The following is a 12791-nucleotide window of genomic DNA, read 5'->3' as shown; positions in this document are numbered from 1 at the left end:
GGTGGTGACCGCTCTGTTGGGACTAATATCAGAGCACTGTTACAGCTTTTATAGTTTTCTTACACCCTTGTAAACATTTTCTTTATTGAAACTATCCTCATGGGGCGCCTGGGTGGCTCAGTCATTGAGCGTCTGCCTTCGGCTCAGGTCATGATCCCAGGGTCCTGGGATCGAGCCCCGCATCGGGCTCCCTGCTCTGCGGGAAGTCTGCTTCTCCCTCTCCCACTCCCCCTGCTTGTGTTCCTTCTCTCGCTGTATCTCTCTCTGTCAAATAAATAAAATCTTTAAAAAATAAAAAATAAAAATAAAAATAAACAAAAAAAACCTATCCTCATTATTCTATTTGATCATGCCATTTATTTCCTGGTGGAACCCTTTATTTTTTTAAAGATTTATTTATTTATTTTAGAGATAGAGAGAAAGAAAGAGTGTGTGTGGAGGTGGAGAGGGGAGAGGGAGAGAGAATCTCCAGCAGACTCCCTGCTAAGTGCAGAACCCAATAAAGGCTCCATTTCATGACCCTGAGATCATGACCTGAGCCAAAACCAAGAGTCCGATGCTTACCTGACTGAGCCACCCAGGTGCCCTAGTGGGACACTTTCTAGTAGGCTCTGCCTTATCTACTGCCCCAACCTTTCACTGAACTTAGATGATCTTTAAGAAACCTCCCATTACCAATATTCTGACTGTATCCACATAGCTCAGATAAGTCAGGGGAAATCCTGCCATGGTTAATCTCTCTAAGGTACAATGAGAGGTATGGAAAACCAGTTGGAATTCCAATATTTACCTTCTAGCATCTTGTTCACCTTTGTGCAAAATGCCTGAAGAAAGTCTGGCCAATTCTAGATGGCAAAGAACAAATAAATTGAGGATGATCCTAGGGACAAAGAACTTAAGTGGACTTTGTAAGTTTTATTCAAATTATACAATATAATTAAAATATAAAGGAGTTTGCTCTCTCAAGGAGAAATACTTAAAGAGGCCTTAACTAGGTCTCTGTTTGGCAGCAGAATTTTATGACTCTCAGTATTTGCATGGTTAATTAATCCCTTAAAGTGATGACTAGTAGGCAATTTATCTGGACTGTACAAGAGGCTAATTGGTAATATTGTTACACAAAATCTTGTGGGCAAAAATTATGCCTGTCTTTTAAAAAATGTGCCTTTGGTATTTGGAGGGAGAGCTCTAGTGTCTTGGGCCTCAGAGGAATTCAGCCTCTTGATGTCAGAATTAATGAAGAATATGGAAACTTAAGTGTAGGATGGATGGAGTGAAAATGCATTAAAGATTAATGACATTAGACTAGTGGGAGAGCCACATTTCCTGGTGATCAAAGACTCTGAGACTTTCATCTGAAGTGCCTGGGAGAATGTTGAACATCTTGGAATTTGTCATATAGCCTTTGGTTAAATTTTATCAGCCTGTTATTCAGCAAGATGCTCCAAGAAATATCCCCCTACCCTCAAGCTCTGATCTGTTCATTCATTCAGCAAATGTTTTTTGAGTATCTACTCTGTGCCAGGCCCCCTTAAAAAACCTGACCCTAATGAGTCCAACATACACATTGCCATGCAATGTAGTGACAGGGGCACATTTTCTTCAATAATGAAATGAGAACACATTTACGTTCTGAGGTAGGGTACATTTCTTTCAATATTATGTATTAAGATAACTAGAAATCCTCTAGTTGTAAAATACTCCAAACATTGGACGAAATACAATAAGAAATATTTGAATGTGGGGAAAAAGCCAGGGAAATTCTCAGAAGCTAGGGGAAAACCCCCTGAGAGCAGAGTATGTGCTCCAGTTCTGGTTGCCTTGTGTGCAGAGCAGAAGGAGAAGCTTCTCTCAGGGAGCACATAATAGGGAATAGTTCACCAACAGTGTGAATTTGCAGACACACTGGACAGTAGAATTTAAGTCCCACCACTAAGGTAGGGTTCTGAAGGAAAACAAGATGGTGCTCTGAGAACATCCAGCTAAATAATCTGGCTAGAGTTGGTCAGGCAAGTGTTATGGAGGCTTCGCTGGAGACACCGTGGGATCTGAGGGCTGGATCCCACTGGAGTGGGATCTGAGGGCTGAGTTGGACGGGGGCAGTGTAGGCCATGGGTGAGCAGTCCTCGCAGAAAGCTGACTGTGTGAAAAGTCATGTGGGCTGCAGAGAGTATAACAGGAAAATCTGTGCTGTTCCCGACTGGAAAGCTAAGCTCCTAAAGGTTTCATCTTTATAGGCAGGATTTTCACCACCCCCCCCCATTGAAAAGCAATGGACAGCTACTGAGGGTTTTAAACAGTGTCATAACATTAGAATTGTTAATTTAATATCTCCTTCTTGCCACTTTGTATAGTAGAGGGTGCAGCAGGGTAAGAGTGGAAGATGATCCTGGGAGGGAGCACATGGCTTTAACTAACCTGGTGGGGACCAGAGCATCATGAACAGAACACCATGAACTGCAGGGAGGGGAAACAGCCCCCAGAAAAGGACATAGGACTTTGTCCAAGGCTTTGATTTTATGTCTGGTATTTAAAAAGAGTAGACAGAACACTCCACTCCAGATGAGCAGGAAACCTGCACCATACAGGTGCATGGATGTTTTGTAGTTGAAGCATTTACAAACAAAACATGAAATATAGAATAACAAAACAAACCACCATGACCATCAGAAATTTGTTTTTACAGGGGCACATGGGTGACTCAGTTAGTTGATCGTCCGGCTTTTGGTTTTGGCTCTGGTTGTGATCTCAGGGTCCTCAGATCAAGCTTTGTGGGCTTGCGCTGGGTGTCGTGGCTGCTTGGGATTTCCTCCTTCCCTCTGCCCCTCCCCCTGCAACCTCCTGCTCGCAAGTTCTCTCCCTTAAAAAGAAAAATTGTTTGGGTGCCTGGGTGGCTCGGTTGGTTGAGCGACTGCCTTCGGCTCAGGTCATGATCCTGGAGTCCCGGAATCGAGTCCTGCATCGGACTCCCTGCTCGGCAGGGAGTCTGCTTCTCCCTCTGACCCTCCCCCCTCGCATGTGCTCTCTCTCTCATAAATACATCTTTAAAAAAAAAAATTGTTTTTATGGAATGAAGGAGAAACTTTATTTGCATTAAGTTTGAGAACAGAAGTGATTATAAAATGTAGCTATAAACTGATTTCAGGATTAATGCCTGGCAAGGTTTTTTTTTTTTTTTTTTTTGTCATTCTTCCACCTTGCCCTAATTCCTAATTTCTTACTATTGTACCTCCATGGACCATTTTTTCTCTGGCTCCATCTCTTCCCCTAATGACCGAGATCCTTCCCCTCCTTCTTTCCATGTCTTCATTTGGATAATTGTTATTTCTTTCAGATTTTAACTTAATAAAAACTAACACCATTGGCAGGTTATGTCTCATGGCTGTACTAAACACTTCGAGGCAGACAATCTTTTAGTTCTTACAGTGACTGTGAGGTAGGTATGTACATTCCCATTTGCAGATGAGAAAGCAGACTCAGGTAAGCCAAATTACATGGTAAAAGGTCCAATGGTTAGTAATCGTAGAACAAGGATTTAATCCCAAACATTGCACACACAAAACAAACAGTTGATTTAGGCAACTTTAATTGATTATGTATCACCCAGGATCTTGTTAAAATACAAATTCTGATTTTGTGGGTCCCAGTTTTGCTGATCTGGACCCCACTTCGAGTAGCTCTAGTGTATGAGAGGCATTCTGGGAATATTTATTAAATGAAGCAATGAATGAAAGAATTCAAGGAAAGAACATGCTAAGATGTGTATGTTAATGATTTCTTTGTTTGGAGATCCTATTTTGGCCTTGCACTTAGAGTTGTTTGAGTAGTAATTTTTCAGTTAAGTATTGATTGAGCACCTGCTATGGATGAGGCACCATGGAAGATGCACACATGAATGAGATGTGACCTCTCTTTTGGGCTGAAAGCCTGGGATGGCCCTGTGAGGCAGGCAAGGACTCTGGCTCAGCAGTAGGTTCCTGGAGTACGCTCACTGCCAGCCAGCTCTCCCTACCGCTAGTCATCACGAAACTAACCACCAGCGCCAATCTCAGTGCTAAGAAGTGTTTTACATTTTACTTGTTTCCCTCAACATCCCTACACTTGAGATACTCTTGCTTTTCCCCTTTTGCACATGGAAAAGCTGTGGCAGAGAGCAGTTGAGTAGCTTACCCAGAGACACAGCAAGGCTGCTGACATTGGCACCAAGTGGTTCTAATGCCAGAGGCCCATTTCTTTATCATGATGTTCTTCTTGGCATCTGGAACCACGAAGCAGCAAATAGAGTTAAAATGTAAAATATAGAACATTACATAAAAACACTGGGATTTTCACGTTGATAAAGATTTCCTTTTGTCAGTCTTGTTTCATATTTTTTAATGCAAAAGAAAGAAAACATAACAGGGATTGTTGACATTCCCTTTACCCCTCCATCTTCCCATTTCCTCTCCCACCATCTTCTAAGTTAGGGAGGCATACTTTGGGTCATTGTTTTCTACTTCTGGAAATTTTTTTTCAATTTTCTGTTTTATATTTCCAATCAATGTATTTGCTATTTGTTTGAGTATTCAAAATATTCAGAAATTACGATGTGCTGTATGTACATTTCTTTCATTTGGCATTATGTTTTTGATAGCTGTGTGTGTTGCATCACCTAGGTATAGCTTTTTCATTTTAAATTCTACTGCATTCCATCTTAGTTATCTGCTCTACTATTGGTGGATGTTTAGGTTTTTTATAATACAATTTCACGATTGCTGGTGTAAACATTCTCAAACAGTTTTCTGGGATACAAGTGCAAGAATTTTTGTTGGGTATATACTTAGGAATGGAGCTGTCAGGTTATAGATTATGTCCTTTTTAGAAGTTCTTGATATGTTGGCCAAATTATGCTCAAAAGTGTAGCAACTCAGTTCCTTCCAGAAGCATACACTGTTATCAACACTTTATGAGGTCGGACATTTTCCCCTCTATGAGAGTATGAAATGGTATGCTGTTATTACTTTAATTTGCAGTGCTTTGGTTGCTAGTTGAAGTTAAGCTGTGTGTGTGTGTGTGTGTGTGTGTGTGTGTGTGTGTGTGTGGCTATTGGGTTTCTACTTTTCCTGTTTGTATCATTGGCTCATTTTTTTCCTAACTCGTTTGTAAAAGCTTTTACCTGTTCTGAATATTGTTTCCTATTTATGTATGCATCACAAATAACTATTCATATTCCTTCGCTTCTTTATATTAATCTTAAACTATGTATAAGCTGATGCTTTTAATTTGGGCAAATTTTGTTTTTTCTTTTGTGAATTGTACTTTTCCTTTATTAAAATCTTTGGTAGAGGCAGCATAGCAGAATGTTTAGGAGCTTTATTTCTGGAGCCAGGCTGCCTGAGATGGACACTGGGTTGTCACTTCCTATCCCATCCTAGCCTATCCATCTTATCTTATCACATTGCATTCAGAAGACCTTCAGTACAGTGTTGAATAGGAGAGGTGTTAGAAGAGGTGGGGTCAGTGGAGTTCCTGGTGAAGTAGCAGTATTGTCATGATTGGGAATTATAGAATTCTTTTTTTAGGTCTGCCCTCTGGAGCCGGCACTGAAGTAAAGATAGCTTTTGTTGCTGGCGCCATATCCCTGTATGGGTTTTGGTCAATGATCATTTGCAGGGAGTAGTCGTACTATGTGTGAGGATAGCAGGCTCAAGTCTGAAACACTGTAAACTATTTTAGGTCTACCACTAATCTGCTGTTTGAATTCATATGGTTTTTCTTTTTTTTTTAGTTGTCATTTTATTTATCAATGTCCCTCACTGGATTCATGAGGATAATGCCCAAGTCAATATTATTGTTCCAAAAGCCTAAAATACTAACTGGCATTTTTAAGGTAGATGTTTAGTAGATCCTAGAATGATTAAATTAATGATCTCACTTTACCTATCTGTTTAATAACATCTGTAAAATGAGGTCAGGAAACTTGTTCTACCTCCCACAATGATTTGGGAAGATTAAAGCAAACCATGTGCTTTGAAAAGCTACCCACAGTTCATGCCAACCACAGTTCATGGTGGCTAGCAGCAGGCAAGGAATCACAAGTAGGTAATACGTTTGCCTGTTTCCAGTACTAAAATGTGAATTCTATGAGAACAGGAATCTTGTTTGACTTATTTGTGGCTGTGACCCAGGCACCAGAACACTGCCGGGAACATAGCTATTTGTTGGATAAATGGAGTAGAGTAGAATTTAATCAAGATACATTTAGTACACAAACAATGAATCATGGAACACTTCATCTAGAACTAATGATGTAATGTATGGGGATTAACATAAGAATAAAACAACAACAACAACAACAACAAAGATACATTTAGTAGACTCAGAGAAAGTAAAGGAAACTCTAAAGTCTAATTCAAAGGTCTGCTGTGAGAATGTACATGAGTCAGAGAGTATATAGGAAAAGTAGAAAAGAAGAAAGTAGAAGAAAAAAATGGATGTGAAAACGGTAAATGAGAATGAAGGAGACATTGTTCAGGACTTAAGAAAATCCTAGACTGAAAAGGTCAATTCGATGTTTGGGGTTGTCTTTCAAACTGAATAGGATCGATTAAATGGCCAATCTGATTGCATAAAGCTGGTCATTACTATGGTAAGGGAACCACAATTTAACTGTAAATGCTTGATTTAGTATTTGTAAGTCTATGAAGAGAGATTGCAGAAGTGCTTTAAGAGTTTGATAGTTGCCTACGCTCTGAAAACAATAATAATGTATCCTGAAAACTTTGAATTTATACTTGGATTTTGTCTATCCTAATATTCTCTGTATTCTCATAAAAGTAACTTTAGTAGATAGCTGTTGTTTTTGTTTCCTTGCATCTATTTCTTTTTTTTCCCCCCCTCTCCTAATAGTATCCCAATTTGTTCTGGGGAATAAACTTCTGGTCTCATTCACTTGATTTGTGTGAGGATAGACTACTTTTCTATTTCCAGGAGCAGCCATGTGACCCAGGCCAGGGCAGTCAAGATAGACCATTTTTCTGGTCATAATGCTTGACTCAGAGATGGAGCATAAGACCCAAGATAGGCAAAGACTCTCAATCTGGGGACTTTGGATCTAACTGTTGTAAAGGAGAATTCATCTTTCAACTAGGGCTGCAGGATTGACTTTTATTCAAAAGAAAGAAACAGAGAGAGAGAGAGAGAGAGAGAGAGACAGAAGCTGCCCGAGAGAAGAGGACTTAAAGAAAATGGAGAAAATAGAGAAAAACTGAATCTTGGTGATATTGTTGAACACCTGAATCCTTTTTGCTTGAAGCTCTTCTAGTCTTTTCAGTTAGGTCAGCCAGGAAATTCCTACTTCATTGAATTTCAGTGGGGGTTCATTTGCAATTCAGAAGAGTCTTGATTAATACATTTTGATTTTTTAAAAAAAACTTTTCAATGGAATTGAGAGCACAGACTTGGGCTAGCTGAAAGTCAGGAGGATGCATCATACACCTTTTTCTAGGTAATCAGTTACTGAAAACGCATCTTTAGAAACTTAACTTCTCATCGGTGTTTGTCTATCTATAGCTAGAAGTGAGTGCATATCTAGAGCTAGAATTAGATGATCTCAAGGTTATTTCCAGGCCCAAAATTTAAAATTCAGAGACAGCTTTTCTTGTAATGACCTCATGATCTCTCTTGTATTTGCTGGAAGCTTCTGATGACCACGGCTACCTCTTACAAAGTTCCAGAGTGTACCCTGCCATTCATCTCCCCCTCTCTTATCTCTGCTTAAGTTTCCCAATGCCCTGATAACAGAAGGAGGCACTGCCACTATGATGATGATGATGATGATGATGATGATGATGATGATGATGATGAAAGTAACTACTGGTTTGAATTCTCACAGTATCAAGAACTTCACATAATTCTTTTCACTAAATCTTTCCAAGAACCCAGTGAGGTAGGAATTAACGTGCAGTATGTAATCATTGATCCAGTATGAGAGTATTGGGTTTATTCAGTTTAACTTTACCCCACCTATCCTGCAAGCACAGATAGCCTCTCCATCATTACCCTAATTAATGCCCAAAGTCGCCTTACCATTTGAGGGGCATACAGGTGCCTACAAAATTGAGAAGTATATTCATGGAGTGTCACTGGGCCAAATGAGTTGAAACCTACCAAGTCTTTTACGGTAAATACATATCACTCCTGCTGGGTGTTTATAGGTGATGCTATGTTCTTTTGGCTTTCAAGGGAAGATCACCTGACAGGTTCTCCCTTCAGTGATGGCTGGGCAACTAGTGATGAGAGTGAGAGATCATCTATATGACCCACTAGTCTATGTGAACAGTGCTACTCCAAGTGATCCTTCCATCAATTTGCATACCTGGGTCTTCCTGGGTAAATGATCTTCAATCTTTTAAGGCAGCTGTCCCTAGGATTGGATTCTAACCTCCCAGAGCTTTTAAAAATTTTTTTAAATAATTCTTCTACTTTCCTTTGATCCCTCTACTACCTCCTCCTTCTCTGCCTTATTCTTTTTGCAAATGTTTTCTCTTCTTGTTCTTTCACAGTTGACAGGAAGGAGTCAAACTCACAACACAAATTATTAGCAACCAAGGGGAAAAAAAAAAAAAAAGATGTCCTATCTTCAAAATAAAGAACATAAACTTGAAACCATCCCAGAAGGTGAAAGGATATTCTTAGAATTAATCTTCCAATTTCATAAAAAAAATGAAAAGAAAAAATAGTTGACTTTCCGTATTAAAACATTGTGCATGTTCTTATTCTAAGACCCTTTCAATCCTCATTTTACAGATTAGGAAACTGAGGCAAAGAGAATTTAAATAATGAGTCAAAGGTTACAGGCTTAAGAAGCTATAGAGTCAAACCTAGATGGGACTGAGAATCAAATCCTGCTATTATCCATTGAGCTTACAGGTAATGGGATGATGTATTTTTAGGAAAATGATCCTAGAAAAATGTCACAAATAATGGCTTTTAGAAAAGATTCTCTTTTCCACAGGTTGTTAGGGAATGAGCCAATAAAACATTTAGAAGTCCATGTAAGTCTCTTAACCAACACATAATAGTCCTTCACGGTGAACATTGTTCTCTGAAAGTTATAGTTTATAGACAAACCTCTAGATATTTGTTTTTGCTTTCAGTTTAAAAAGGACTTTGATATGGTTTGTATGTAACTTTACTGATTAAACTTTGCAACCAATACCCATTTATAATGCCTTCATAGCTTTATTTCTCAATAGCTAGTGGGCTATGTGTTAACTTTTTAAAATAATTTTAGTCCTCATATAATAGCCATAAACATACTATTTTGCGATCCTGTAGAAAATGGAAATAATTCTTTCCGTATGAACAGCTATTGGCTTTTCACATTTCCCATGAAAATTTTTGATGAATAGAAAGTTTCTCCTCATCAGTTCTTGATATATCTTTTTGCTTCATTTCTCGTGTCAAGATATAGGAAACAAAGTGTGGGTATTTAATATCATAAAAGAATCTGGCCACATCCAAAGTAAAATAGTTAATTATACAAGGTCCAACTTGCACATGAATGACTTACTAACCTGATAGTGAAATCTGCTTCTGATTAGCAATTTTCAGCTGCAGAAACTGAATATCACTTTGTACAGAAAGTTTGACTTTCAAAATAAGGAAGTGCCTGATATCTTGTTATATAACTACATGTCTTGGCTAATTGGTATACATTGTCACTTCTTAGTTACTAATATTTCTTCTGTTGTACATTTTCTTTCATGGCCTGAGAACTAAGGCATTGGATGGATGGAAGCGCAAATATTTCAGACCGCAGCTTGATGTATACAGTATGTCAGTTGCTGTCCACTGGATGATAGGAATAGTATGGATATAATGTGTCAGGTTCAACCTGCTGGACTCCAGGTAATATTAGAAAAGCTTCTCCATGTTCTTTCCATAAAGACTGAGGAGGGTTTTGTCATAAAAGACCCCTTACGATATAGTGGTTGTACCAAAGTTGGGAGAGAGCGCTAATGTGAAAAATGCCAAAATGAAAATGAAAATCTGATGTGACAAGCCAAAAAGATGGAGAATTCCTTTAAGATTAATTCTGATAAAAATAAATGTCAAGAGGCATCAAAAATCCAATAATGATACCAGGATGATTTGGATTAAGATCTACTCAGGAAGGGAGAGAAAAATAGAAGTCTTAGGTGACAACAAGCAGTGCTTATATAATGTAGCCCCTTAAATAGATATTGCAACCTTAGATATACAGGCTTTGAGCCACTACATAGAGTATTGTCAGATTATATTTAGAATGTGAACTTTTCTAAGGCAGTTTGGGCAGTTGGGAACAGTCTAAAATTCTAGGGTGGCTTTATCCAAGGAGGACCTGGGGATGTGGTTCAGAGATGCAGAGAGCATGTTTTCTCCTCCTACAGCCTGCTGATATTTCAAACTCAACTTGTTATAAACAGAATTGAATATCATTCTCCCTCAAACTTGCTTCTTCTTGGGTATCCTCTATGAAGTTATAAAGGGAAACACTGTTGTTAGGATGAAAAGGGGTAATGTACCCCTTATCTTTGAGCCTGGCACATAGTAAGGTCTCAGTAAGTAGAGAGCTTAGAGGTATAATGATTACTATATATCACTTCATTTACTCCTTTAAGAACTTCATAGGGTAAGTGCTACTATTACTTCCATTTTCAAATGAGAAAACTGAGTGTCACAGAAGTCAGGTGGTTGAACCAAGACAATGGTTTGTAGGCTTCAGACTAGGTGGCAAGCTGAGGTCTCTCTGACCTCAGAGAAAGCCTGTTGTGTTAACCAATAATCTCTACTGGCTCTCGAGAGTGTCTAATATGATTGGATAAAGACGATAAAGTGGGAAGAGGTTATAATTCCCACATTCTTTCTAGCTGATCCAAAAGACTTGTTGCTTTGCTTTGGGTTTTTAAAGCTTCCAATGCCACTCTGTCATACTTTGAATGTTCTTCTCAACTGGATAGAGAGGGAAGTGCATTAACTATTAAATTGGAAACATGGCCATATTCTATTTTCTGAGTGAACTTTTTAGCACTTCAAAGACTTGAAGTACAGTTTAATGGTGTTCTAGCTGTCACTGGAATTAAAAGTCGAGTGCTATTGTGTGTTGGTTTCTGTCCCCCCTTTGGCTGATATTTAGAGAAGTAATTATCCTACTTGAGGCTTGCAAGGATGTGTGTACCATGAAACACAATAAAAATAGATCTCTTGAGGGGTGCTGCAGATTATTTATTTCCCCTAAATATTCCTTACTGAGAACAACTCACTGCCTACATTTTTTGACCCACTGTAACTTTTTCCTTGATTGAAAGGTAAAAAGACCTTAGATCTAATTCTCCCAAATTTATATCATCACTAAATCATGCAGTAAACAACGAAAAAATATCTTCGAGGCCTTAAGGTTGCCAACACAGGGGAGCAAAATCAGAGTTAACTATTGCCAGGCACTGATTAAACACACCCAACGTGGTCATTCTCCAAAGAGGCTTTATGGGGTAGACCAAACAGACTCACAGTTGCCCATTGAGGAATTTACCCTCATTCTATGTCTCTTCCTTTTGGCCATACCAAGGAGTAGACATCTTTCTCCTGTTTAGATTTCCCAAGCTGTTATTGCTTGTATTTTGGCAGTTGAGGCTTGTTGATTGTTGTCCTTGTCTCCCTCTGCTTTCTTCCCTTTTATCACATATGTTGAGTAGTCATTACGTGCCAGGTTCCCACAGGGGAATGGGCAGATAAGAGGCACAGATCCTGGCCTTGAGGTGTGAAATGGCTAGTGTTCTATCTTCTGTATTATTTACACAACTCCTGGTTTGAGACATTCAGGAGATGTTTAGTAGATACTGTGTAACTTGATATGCTTAAGCATGAGGAAAGAAGATGATGAAGCTCTGATTTCCTCCCAGTAATAACCAGGAGAAGCTTTCTGAATTATTGCCACCTGTGGAATATGGAACAGGAGTAGCAGAGTTTTAAATACCTTCTAAATCAGGAATACTGTGTTCTGGGAGATGTGGGTCAGATAGGTAAGAATGGATGATGGGAACTGAGCTGTAAGATGGCAAGGAGTTGTGGGACTGGTAACTGAAGATGGCATGCTACATCTAAAAGTATCCAGATTCAAATCTCTGAAAACAAAACAAAACAGAACAAAACAGTGCCTACAGGCTTGTAGGCTGCTGGCTGATGGGCTCTGATTAAAGAGAAACTGGGGCATGTTCAGAGGAAAGCATCATGGATATCAAGGGTTCAATTATGTCTTATGGGAAATACTTGGAGCTGGATACTTTATCCTATGTAAGCGAGATCTCAAATAGAAGATACTATTTTCTTCAGATATCTGAAGGACTGACCAGAGTGGCATAAGACTTATTCAGTGTCTGAGGTTAGTATCTGGAATTCAGAGGGACAGAGAGATTTTGCTTGAATAAATTTGCCTGCATTTTTCAAGGGATTGTGATGAATAATGAATTTTTGTCACTGAAAGTGTTAAGATTTAGCTTAAAGAACTTACAGCTGGCATGTTGAAGAGGGGTTGAAATTGAGGATATTTATGGTCTTTATCAATTTTTCTAATTATTGATTCCATGAAGGTCAAGGTGTAGACAGACATTCTGTGTGCATGGATAAGCGTGAGCATCTTTTCACAAACAATTCCTTGCAGATGTAGTAGATGAGCACTTTGTCCACTATGCCAGTGGTGAGCTGGATATGTACTGAATGGAGGTATAGATGCCTTCAGTCTTAGGAATCTGTCAGATCTCCACCTGGAC

This window comes from Mirounga angustirostris, unplaced genomic scaffold (assembly GCF_029215605.1).
Source record: "Mirounga angustirostris isolate CCGP_5_RB_7025 unplaced genomic scaffold, mMirAng1.0.hap1 SCAF_1, whole genome shotgun sequence".
Taxonomy (NCBI): Eukaryota; Metazoa; Chordata; class Mammalia; order Carnivora; family Phocidae; genus Mirounga; species Mirounga angustirostris.
This window is presented reverse-complemented; position numbering follows the sequence as displayed.